General features: G+C 45.9%; 1 protein-coding gene across 2 annotated transcripts in view; it reads right to left on the reverse strand.

The window, feature by feature from the left end:
• The window catches only part of DHRSX (dehydrogenase/reductase X-linked), a 403310-nt gene that overhangs the window by 148788 nt on the left and 242353 nt on the right, over window positions 1–12169 (reverse strand). The gene's annotated exons all lie outside the window — the stretch shown is intronic.

The following is a 12169-nucleotide window of genomic DNA, read 5'->3' on the forward strand; positions in this document are numbered from 1 at the left end:
GGTGGTTTGAAGAATCAGGTCAGAAGTGGAGGTATAACAGTCGTTCTTTGCTTAGTGCAGAGTGTAGCTTGTGGTACATCCAGCAGTATTAATAATAGAGACTAAACAGGGGGTCGCTTCAGGGGCGCTCCGTGAATGCTAAGTGTAGAAGCAGCGGTATCACGGCAGAACCACACAGACTGCCGTACAGAGAAGGTAATGTATTGAGTATTTGTGATACTGCGCTGTGGGACGTGTTGAGATTGGTGTACGGGGGTCACGGATGGGCTAAATTTGTGCACATGGGATTGCATCGATGTGCAGGTGTTCGACTGGATTGACCGGTGTGCCTGGGGTGTGGACTCCTGTTTGTGCGCTGATGCTCCTCCTCGTGTTTCCGTGCTTGGTGCGGAGGTTTTGCTTTCCTGCAGTTGGTGGTTGTCCGTTCGATGTGTGTTGTTCGCCGGATCATTGGATCATTTGAGTCCGGGGTCGGTCCGGGTGTTGTGTGGCTTGGCGTGCTGCCTCATGCCCCGGCCGGTGGAGCGGTGCTGCAGCGGGTGGAGGTTTCCGCTGGAGGTGGTTGGCGCTTGCTCGGGGCTGTGGTGGCGTCGCTGCGGCGGTCATCGATGACCACCGGTGCCTGGCGCCGGTGGTCGTTGATGGCCGGTGCGGTGCCGTCGCTCGCAGCTCGGGGCGGGCGCTGGTCACTTTCGGTGGAGGCCTCCACCTGCTGTGGCGTCGCGCCACCGGCCGGGGCGCGGGGCAGCACGCCGGGCTGCGCGGTGCCTGGGTTGATTCCGGATTCGGGCGTCGGTGGTCCGGTGGGCAGCGTGCATGGGGTGGACGGTTGCTGGCTGCGGGGGGGGGGGCTTCAGCGCCGGGTGCGGGGGCACGGGGAGGAGCATTGGCGCGCGGGCGGGGGGCTGCATTTCAGGTGCGCTGGTTGGGCAGGTTGGATGCTTGTGTATTGATGTGGTCCCGTGTGCGTGGGTTTGGCTCATCTGTGATTCCTGTGTGTTGGTTTCGGCACGTCCCATGGCGCAGTGTCATAAATATTTAAAGTATTAATTATAAAGTGCAGTTTCTGGCACCAGAGGAGGCGGTATGGTGGCTGGTTGGATGGCAATTTAATAGCACTGGCAAGCACTTGTATCCACTGTAAGATTCAGGCTTGATGTTGGTCTGGCCTAGGGATTATTAAGGCAGGTGGTGGTGTCTGAGCTCTAGTCCCTCATCTTGCAGCAGTGTCTGTGAAGCTACGGTATAATTTTGTTGATCGCTATGCTGTCTTTACACACTGATGCTTTCTGGAAGCAGTGTTCTGGATACTGAAATTCTCTCTGGAGTGTTGGTCTCACAGGAGAATTGGATACGATTCCTAGGAATGGGACCTCTGACATGTGCTTCCTCTCCCTTCACTGTTTGCTCAGGAACTCACCCTCCAGGCAGGAAGTAGGACCAGCCCCCTACTACCAAAAGGGTAAAAACAGGCTGTTGCTGGCAACCATTACCTTCTCTAGCTGAAACAGTCAAAACATTAAAATAACCAATATTACATAACTATATACAACATTTGCAGATATCCCCAGGTCTGAGGTACTGCACAAGCAGATTTTAATTGTATTGTGTTCCCAGGACAACTCCCTTTAATGAGGCGGAGTCCTTAACCTTGAGCAGCTTGTTGCTGGTGGGAACCAGTAGAAATCTGCTGTTATAACTAAGACAATTGTCTGGTATCATTGCATTTCACAGCAGTTACTGGGCCACCATGTATGTATAATATGGTTGTACCAAGTCCTCCAGAGATCCTATGATGTCCCTTTGTCTTCCCAAAAAAAAAAAAAATGTGACGTTTAGGGAAATAGCATATCAATGAGTCTTACAATACAAAGGGTAAAGTACTAGCGGTTTTATATTTATCCCAGTCTGTGTGATAGCGTGAAGTACTAGGCTGAAATCCATGTTGTTGCATCTCCAGACATTTCAAATTTATTTTTGTTTGGTTTTCAGTTTAGGAAAATAGCATATTAGTGTGTCTTACAATACAAAGAGTAGCGGGCTAGCGGTTTAGTCTACTTTCACATTTCACGTTTTGGCTTTCGTTTGTGAGATCCGTTCAGGGCTCTCACAAGTGGTCCAAAACGGATCAGTTTGCATTCTAATGCATTCTGAATGGAAAAGGATTCGCTCAGAATGCATCAGTTTGCATTAGTTCAGTCTCCGTTCCGCTTTGGAGACGGATACAATACAAACGGTACCGTGTGGTTTACATTTCTGAGCAAGATGCTGGCAATGTAAAGGAGACTGTCCTGCTTTTCAGCTAGTCTCACGTGGTGAGGAACGCTCTCCTGGACTTGCAGTGACAGAATGGTCTGCAGCTACACCAATTAATCTACAATGGTTCAACTGTCTGGAATTCAACACTGCACACGATAGAGCATCTGTAAAAGCCACAGAAATCAAAGAACTATTTTTTCATGAACCATGTTGTTTGCCAGGTCAAGCAGCTCCTGCTGTTCATGTTGCAGTTGTCCCTCATCACCCTCATATGCATCATAGAAGAGACGATGATGCTCATGCAACAGAGGAGGAAGAAGAACAGCTAACGCATCTTGCTGTCCGCCCTGTAGCTGTTGGGGACCCACAATAAGAAACTCTCATGGGGAGGAGTAGGAGGATGAGGTGCTAGCACTGAAGGAGGATTCAGAGAAGCAAAAGGATGATGGCGATGACAGTGACACCAGCCACGACACCCAATTATCTCAGAGTTGGAAATAACTATTTCATTGGGCACGCTGGCCAAAATGGCGACCTGTACTATCGCTTCCTTACTGCCATGTCTGATGATTAATGGATAGCATGTTGGACCTGCATTCCCTGGATTTAATGGAGGCCATTATGGCACTAAAAGCAGTAAAAGGCAGAGTGGAACCAGCATGCATGTGGAACCTGCATTCCCTGTATTTTATGGTGGCCAGTATGGCACTATAACAGGTAGTATTTAGTGTTAGGTTCCCATCTCATAGAGATCGCCTTGACGCCGGCAGACAGGGACAAATAATTTTGTACACAAGGTATTTGCCAAGAATCTCTAATTTATAAAATAAGCATAGCATTAGCACCAGAATATTTTCTATAACTATGGCATTATTGTACTTTATTTGTGTTTGCAGAGTGCTGTTGCATTGTGTTTTTTCTTCAGGATTTTAGAAGCAAAGCAAAATGGGGGAATGTTTTCCTTCCTTCGAAGAGAGGCCAAATTACGTTATAGTCAGGAAACACTGTGTATGCAGCTTGCCGCAGCTTTCGGTGAGCAGATGCCAGCCGTCAGCGTATCTGAAAAGGAGGCCTCTCTCCACTCCCTGCAGAGTAACCCCCTTCCCGCCACCACAAGCAGCAGAAGTCACAGCAACAGCAGCCAGTTCAGTCTCCTTAATATACCTTTTTGAAGTTCTGCGTCAATCAGCAAGTCAAGACCTCCCACCTCAGCACCCAGGTTCAGGCCCACCTTCACTCTGGTGCATTCCTTTTTCCCTGACCGCATGGATTTCTGGGCAGAATGAAACAGTGTCCCAAACTGGTACAGTACACTATCTTTCTTTTTTCTTACCCAGCCTTCAGTGTCATCTCAGAGAGGGTTTTCCATGCCACAAGGGGGCATGGTGGCACCAAAACTGAACAAGTTGCCCTCTGTAAGTGTCAAAACATCACTTTTGTCTAAATGAACCAAGCCTGAATTTGGGAGGATTTTCGCACTCCTCCGGCTGAGGCTGATGAATAGATCTGGCCTTGCTGACAGTGCCCCATCTTGCCACTGTTGCTGTGTGCCACCCTGCCTACCATCATGTTCTGTATGGCTGCTGCCTCAGTCATGTCACCGTTACCATCATGCCACTGCTGCCTGCCTTTCATCATGTTCCGAACGGCTGCTGCTCCCTCCAAAATGCCACTGCTGCCGCCAGGGGCGGACTGAGAACCCTCAGGGCCCCCGGGAAAAATAACTCAAGGGCCCCCTTACAGGCCCCACCCATTTTCTGCTGCAAGCCCCACCCTTGTCCCACCTCCAGCCACACCCTACACAATCTTTAATAAGATTTCAAAGTTAAAGCGACACAAAAGGCACCCAGACCACTTCAGCTCATTGAAGTGGTCTGGGTACAGTGTCCCCTTTTGCAAATCGAGCTGCAATGTTCTAGAGAAACTGCATTGTTTACGTTCCAGCAATAAGTCGGCCTCTAGTGGCTGGCAGCCACCTGAGGGCTTCCTGGAGTAAAACAGACCTTTGGTCCGGTATCTGACGCTGGACGTCCTCACACTCTGCATGATGACCTCCAGGGTCAGATTTTTCCCCATAGGAAAGCATTGATTCAATGCTCTCATATGGGGTGATCTAATCTCAGCGTCCATTAGTGAGCCTCTGTTAGAAGCAGTGTGGGCATAACTACTGTGAAGGGGGCACATATCTGGGCATAACTACTGTGAAGGGGGCACATATCTGGGCATAACTACTGTGAAAGGGGGGGAGGCCCTTCACAGTAGTTATTAATCCCTTTCAGCAGTCCCCCCTTCAGTGAATGGGGGACTGCTGAAAGGGGTTAATAACTACTGTGAAGGGCCTAGCCGTCTGGGCAACCCAACAGATCACCCCCCACCCACCTTGTACTTGTTCCACTGATCCGCTACTTGCGGGCTACATGGGCATGAATTCAGTCACATCGGTGCGCAATCCCATCCTGCGGCGCGTGATCCCGGGATCACGCGCTGCAGGACGGGATTGCCCACCGAAGTGACTGAACTCATGCCCGCGCAGCCCACAAGTAGCGGAACAATTACAAGAGGGGTGGGGAATAGCCAAATTAAAAAATATTTTGAACCAAAAGGTGTTATGGAGGGATGGCACTGTTGTGGGGGCTCTGTGGATGGCACTGTTGTGGGGGCTCTGTGGATGGCACTGTTGTGGGGGCTCTGTGGATGGCACTGTTGTGGGGGCTCTGTGGATGGCACTGTTGTGGGGGCTCTGTGGATGGCACTGTTGTGGGGGCTCTGTGGATGGCACTGTTGTGGGGGCTCTGTGGATGGCACTGTTGTGGGGGCTCTGTGGATGGCACTGTTGTGGGGGCTCTGTGGATGGCACTGTTGTGGGGGGCTCTGTGGATGGCACTGTTGTGGGGGGCTCTGTGGATGGCACTGTTGTGGGGGGCTCTGTGGATGGCACTGTTGTGGGGATCTGTGGATGGCACTGTTGTGGGGATCTGTGGATGGCACTGTTGTTGGGATCTGTGGATGGCACTGTTGTGGGGGGGGGATCTGTGGGTGACACATATATAGCACTTTATGCTATATATGTGTCATCCACAGTTCCCCCCATAACAGTGTCCCTGTGAGTGAATGATCCCCAATACAGGGACTGGGGGCCGGCATCTGGTGTTGTAATGGCAGCGGGGCCCGGTGCAGTCACTGTAGTCTATTCCACCGGGCCCCGCTCACTGTAATACTAATATTCATATGTGAACAACTTGAAATCCTCTGCGATCCTCTCCCTCTGAGCTCTCTGTACTCACAAACTCAGTAGCAGGCAGGCCGGGCAGCAGCGCAACTCACTGACGTCACGCGCCTGCTCCTCCTACTTCATTCATAAAGTGGGAGGAGTAGGCGCGTGACGTCAGTGAGTTGCGCTGCCGCCCGGCCTGCTACTGAGTTTGTGAGTACAGAGAACTCAGAGGGAGAGGATCGCAGAGGATTTCAAGTTGTTCACATATGAATATTGGTATTACAGTGAGCGGGGCCCTGTGTTATGTTATTCTGCGGCAGGCCCCCATCCCGGCCGGGCCCTCGGACCATGTCCGAAGTGCCCGACTGGTCAGTCCGCCCCTGGCTGCTGCCATCATGCTACTGCTGCAGCCTGCCTACCATCATGTACTGATGTCCATCATGCCGCTGTCATCATCAGGCCACTGCTGCAGCCTGCCTACCATGATCTTCTTTAAGGCTGCAGCCTCCACCATGCTGCTGCCTGCCAACATCCATCATATGGCTGCTGCTGCCTCAGCTGCTGCTCCTCGCTGCTAATTCCCTACTGCCACCACTATTAACTGTATGTATCTGCACTACTACTACTTTTACTACTACTACTAATAGATAGCTGACCTACTGCCTTGTATGTTGCATGCTATGCTACTTCTGCTGCTGCTACCATTGCAGCCATGTGCCTCTTATTACCCTACCCTTTTCACATCCACACTGTACTGCTGCTAGTCCTAATCAAAAGGGAGAATTGTTTTGGCTTGATCACAAGCCACTTTTCCTTCTGAAAATAAAAAATTGTGCATGTCATATCAGCAGGCATCCTGACCCGTCAAGGCATAATTTTTGGACACTTGGTCCCCCAACAAGCCACTTTAAAAAAAAAATTATCCCGTGTGTTTAAATACCATCTGGACCGCCCCCCACCTCCCCTTCCATGAAAAGCGTAAATTTTTGGAAGCTTTGGAATATGAAAAAGCATAACACATGCTAACACATTTTTTTTATACAGGCTGTTTGTTAACACAGTCAAGCGTGCGTTTACCCATAGCTATGATGTCATTGAGTTCAAGAGCTTAGGGAGGAGAAGAGAAAAAGATAAAAATTCAGAAAAAAAAAAAGAATGAGTCCTAGGAGTCTAGAGGGTGCTGCATACCAATTTCCAGGGCAATTGGAGCCCATTTGGTTCAGCCCAAACAGGTTCAGGTCCGAACCAAATTTTTAGAAAAATTTGTCAAACCTGAACCGAACCTCCACAGGTTCGCTCATCTCTAGCAGCAGCAAATTTGGAAATGTATGCTCTGATTTATCAACACCGGCATGTACCCATGCGATCTTGATAGGTCTTGTAGCTCTAGAGGATACATGTAATTTATGATGAGGCACAGTTGTAAATGATGGTGAATATGCTAGGGATGGACCCGTGCACACCATGCCCTTGCTACGCTCCCTTTTCAGAAACGGGTGAGGGTGGCATAAAAATGCCAGTTGTGACTAAATTCAGTCACAAAGGCATTTAGAAAAACACAAAATCGGGTCTTGTAACTTTTATTTTTATTTATTTTTTAACACCAAAGGCAAGCCGTAGGAGGACGATAAATCTCCCCCATAGTGTTTTGAGGGGAAAACATTTACAAGACACATGCACATATAGTATACATGTTAACAGGGTAAGGGTCCATTCACACGTCTACAACTGTTTTACGGTCCGCAAAAAAACATGGACACCTGCTATGTGCATTCCACATTTTGCGGACCGCACATGGCCGGCACTATAATAGAAATGCCTTTTCTTGTCTGTGTCTGAGGACAAGAATAGTACATGTTCTATTTTTTTGCGGGGCTGCAGAATGAAAGTGCGGATGCGGACAGCACACGGTGTGCTGTCCGCATCTTTTGCGGTCCCATTGAAAATGAATGGGTCAGCACCCGTTCCGGAAAATTGGGGAACGGATGCGGACCCATTTTGCGGATGTGTGAATGGACCCTTAACATGTTGAAAAGTTACATACATCTACAGTACATAGTATATACCGTATTACCAGTTTCAAAATCAAGGCACTAAAGAAATGTGTTCTTTTGTCGCCTCTTAATATGCAGCACCATTTATCATTGGTAGGCTTTCGGAAAGAAATCAACAAAACATCAAACATAAATGTTGTGCTTACAAAAATAAATCGCTGCTGTCAGGAGCAGTCACTGGAAAAGAGAACAGCAAGGAAAAACAAAGTGGCCTAAACTATGCACAATTTGTCTTCAGAAGAAGAAAGCCCTTATATTATCCTCAGATATATTTCCTACGGAATAGAGTTCTGATTTGTATGTTACAGCATTGTTAAAAACAAACAATGCAACAGCACTCTGCAAACACAGATAATAAAGTAACTACAATAGTGCCATCCTCACTATAGAAAATCTACTAATGCTACATTATAAATGTGAGATTCTAGGCAAATACTTTTGTACAAATTATTTGTGCATATCTGCCAGCGTCAAGGCGATCTCTTTAGGACAGTAACCTAACACTAAATACTATATCCACTGGTGCCTGTTATTCCCTGAACATAACAGAGGCCATTTTGGCACCAAAGAGGTAAAATATAGTGTGGGCTCAGCATGCATATGGAACTTGCATTTCCTGAATTTAATGGAGGCCAGTATGGCAGCAGCGGATGTAGTATTTAGAGTTAGGTTTCTGTCCTAAAAATCCCCTTGACACTGGCAGACAGGCACAGATAATTTTGTACAAAATGTATTTGCCAAGAACCTCAAATTTATAAAGTAGCGTTAGCATTAGTACATTTCTATAGTGAGTATGACACAATTTTATTTACTTTATTATTTGTGTTTGCAGAGTGCTGTTGCATTGTGTTTGCTTTTGTGCTTTCAGCCATGGCGATATGCACCTCTGCATTGGGATGTCCTGGCTAACCCCCGATTTTTTTTTCTTTGCAGTCTGCATTGGAGGTGTGTCTCACTCCATTGGTCGTGCACTCCTAACCAACCTGTCTGTCCCATAGGCTGATTTTAATTTGTGCAAGTAAAAAGCTGTAGCCTGCTCTCCCTGTATTTATTAGAGGCCATTTGGCACCAGGAGAGGTGGAATACAGAGTGGGCTCAGCATACATGTGGAGCCTGCATTCCCTGAACATATTGGAGGCCAGTCCGGCACCAAAGAGGGATAATATAGTGTGAGCTCAGCATGCATGTGGAACCTGCATTCCCTTAATTTAATGGAGGCACCAGTGGATGTAGTATTTAGTGTTAGGTTCCTGTCCTAAAGAGATCACCTTGACGCTGGCGGACACGCACAAATTTTGTACAAAAATGTATGGTATTTACCAAGAATCTCTCATTTATAATGCAGCATTAGCATTTTACATTTTCTGTGGTGAGTATGGCATTATTGAATTTACTTTATTATTTGTGTTTGCAGGGTGCTGTTGCATTGTGTTTTTTGCTTTCGTGCATCTGTGCACTAGGATGTGCTGGCTAACCCCCAATTATTTTTTTCTTTGCAGTTTACAGCATTGTTACTCACAATACATGCTGGTCTTAGAGAAAAAAACTGAATATAAAACTTCAAAAAAATCTATATATAGGCATCTAACATTTTGAAGTAAAGTGAAGGGATCTGGGTCCACAGGTCTGTCCTCTTCCTCTTTCTGGTCTTAAGATCAATGTTAAAAAAAGAATCCTCAGGATACGCCATCACTTGTAAAATCCTGGACAACCCCTTTAAATTTGTTGGTAGACCCTCCAAACGCAATTTGTAGAGCTATACAGACATGGGCAGACTGGCCATAGACCCTACAGGGAAATTTCCTGGTGAGCTGATGCCCACAGGGCTGTCCGAGTCCTCCCCATTGCTGCTAGGTGCATAAAGATCTGATGCTCTCAGTATTACTTATGCACCTGACCGGCGGCACTGTATTCGGTTCTGCTGAGCCAGAATTTTTTGTTGCATTGTGGCATTTGGTTCTGATGGGGTGGTGTTTTGTACTGCAGTATGGTCTTGCTGGCCCCACCTACTTCTGTTGCCCTGCCTTCTGTCAATTTGGACCTGCCTACAACACAGAGCCATTTTTAATTTTTTTTCCAGGGCCACTTATACATAGGTTCTAACGCACCCATTTTATTGGCAAATATCGGGAATTTATTTTATATATAATCCAACACCCCAAACCCACATCAATCAGCTGTTCTGCAGTAGTTCTGGCACTGGAAGTTGGTAACAGAACTACCCAGCAGTAGCTCCGACGCTGCAAATCGGCACTCACTACAGAACAGATGGAGTGTAGCTTGAAACCCAACTTGCAGCGCCAAAACTACTGCAGACCCGGGCGCTGGGTGTTGGACCCTACCTACCCTGCCTGTAGGCCATCATTTGTAAAATACTTACTTAGGTAGACACATCTGTATATTATATAATGATATGAATTAATTCAGTAAGATGGAGAAATGGTACTGAACTGATTTGTTCTGCTGCAAAAATGCTGAATTAGCATACAGCTGATTGTGTAGGATTATATGACATACAGCGCTTTGTACAGTCGATAGCAACGTGAATTCTTTTTCTTAGAAATAGCGCCTGTGCACACAATATCGTCTTTACATTAAACAGTTTGATTGCCATATCTTGGCTTTCAAAGCTCATTGCCACATTTCGGCTCCATTGTCTGAGCCACCTTAATAATAGAGTTTAATCTTTAGTTGTCTATAACAGTTCAGTGGCCACCGATGTCTAGAGATCACCATTAGTCTTAATGTCCTCAGAGGCGCTGGAAATTCTGAAATTGTTTCACTGAGCGATTTTCTAGCCTAAATCCTGGCAGTGAGCAGTGAGTCAGTCATTACAGCATTTGCCGAAAGCGCCTCTCGTTGTTTAAATGCAGTTTTACTATATTATCCAAAATGGAAAAGCACACATAGGACAGTGACCAAGTTCTATACAAGTAGACAAAAGAATGTATTTCATATTTAACCCCTTCAGGATTTGGCCATTTTCTGTTTCATTTTCATTTTTTACTCTCTGCCAACCTAGAGCCATAACTTTTTCATTTTTCCATCCACGTATTTTTTTTTAATTTTTTTTTTGCGGGACAAGTTGAAAATGGCACCATTTACTGTTGCATTCAATGTAGTGTGAAGCTGGGAAAAATTCCAAATGGGGTGGAATTGGGGAAAAACACAATTCCGCTACAGTTTCATGGGTTTCGTTTTTACAGCGTTTTCTGTGGGAGAAAACTTGTGTGTTTCATTCTCTGGGTCACTACGATTACAGGGATACCACATATATATATATATATATATATATAGTTTTTCAAATCAAAACTTTGGAAAAAACTATTTTTTTTCTTTGCAAAGCCAAATTCTGACCTCCATAACTTTATTACTTTTATGTCTACGGAGCTTGTGTGAGGGCTCTTTTCTTCTAAGGTGATCTGTACTTCACATTGCTACCATATTGGGGTGTGAAAGACTTTTTGATCACATTTTATTCAATTTTTTGGGGGATATGAAGTGACAAAAATAATAGCGAAACAGCAATTTTTGATGTTTTTATATTGTTACGCCATTTAAAATTTTATAGTTTTAAAACATTTTTTTTGTCTTCTTTTACACTTTTTAAAAGTTACGCTAAGAAACTTGATACATGTGATCATCAAATTGCTTCTCTCATAGACTCATAATGCATTAGTATTGGAGTCTGAGCAGTTCACTATGTTCCTTTGATGCCCTGTCACATGCAAGGTCTCCACAGGAACATAGCTGCTGCAGCCTTGGACCCTTTAGGGGGACCGAGGCTGCTGCAGGGAATGAAAGGCTCCCCCGATCTCCACTCCGAGGAGCCGTTCCAGCCCTGGAAGCGATGCACTTTTGGGATTTCAGCTCTTAGATGCTGTGGCTACATTTAACCATGGCATCTGAAGGGTTAAAACGTCTGCAATCAGCGTTATTGATGACTGCAGATATTATCCTTAGGCGTTTGCTATTTAAAACAGCAGGCACCCAGCGGCTTTGGCGCCAGCTGTGCTTGTGTTTGGGTGCCATGTTTAAATACCCGGCTTCCGCCGGGAAAGGGGTTAAAGGGATTGTCGCAGATCATTAAAAATCTTGATTGTAGCCAATGGTTGACATATGTCGCTATATGGGATTACAAGTGACAGAAATCGAAGGAGTACGCTCTAACGTAACTCCAACATATAGCAATGTGAACAGAGCCTGATGGAAATTATTAAGTATTTATTTATGACTTTGACAAACTCAGATCTGCTACATCAACATCACACATTTTACTAACTCGCATTGTGATGTTAAACGATTGCAGTTAACAGCCGTGCTGAGCTCAAACGACATGCAGTCACAGCAGTCATTAGACATAAAATTTATGAAATAGTCGAGTGTGTGCGTCTCACAAAGCTCAATGCCTGGGAGGGAAATACAAGTAAATACGACGATATGAAAAAGTCTATCATTTCTGATAGAAGGAGCTTTCAACGACAAGTCACAGCTCTGTAGGTACTGCAAAATAGTAGTTTAGATATATGAGGGTTATTTGCATAAAATCATGCTCATATCCAAACGTGGCCGCTGAAATCCAATATTAACGGTGAGAAAGAATCAGTCTCCTGAGCTGTTAGAGACACTTTAATGCTTGGTA

The sequence above is a fragment of the Bufo bufo genome, chromosome 3, assembly GCF_905171765.1.
Source record: "Bufo bufo chromosome 3, aBufBuf1.1, whole genome shotgun sequence".
NCBI lineage: Eukaryota > Metazoa > Chordata > Amphibia > Anura > Bufonidae > Bufo > Bufo bufo.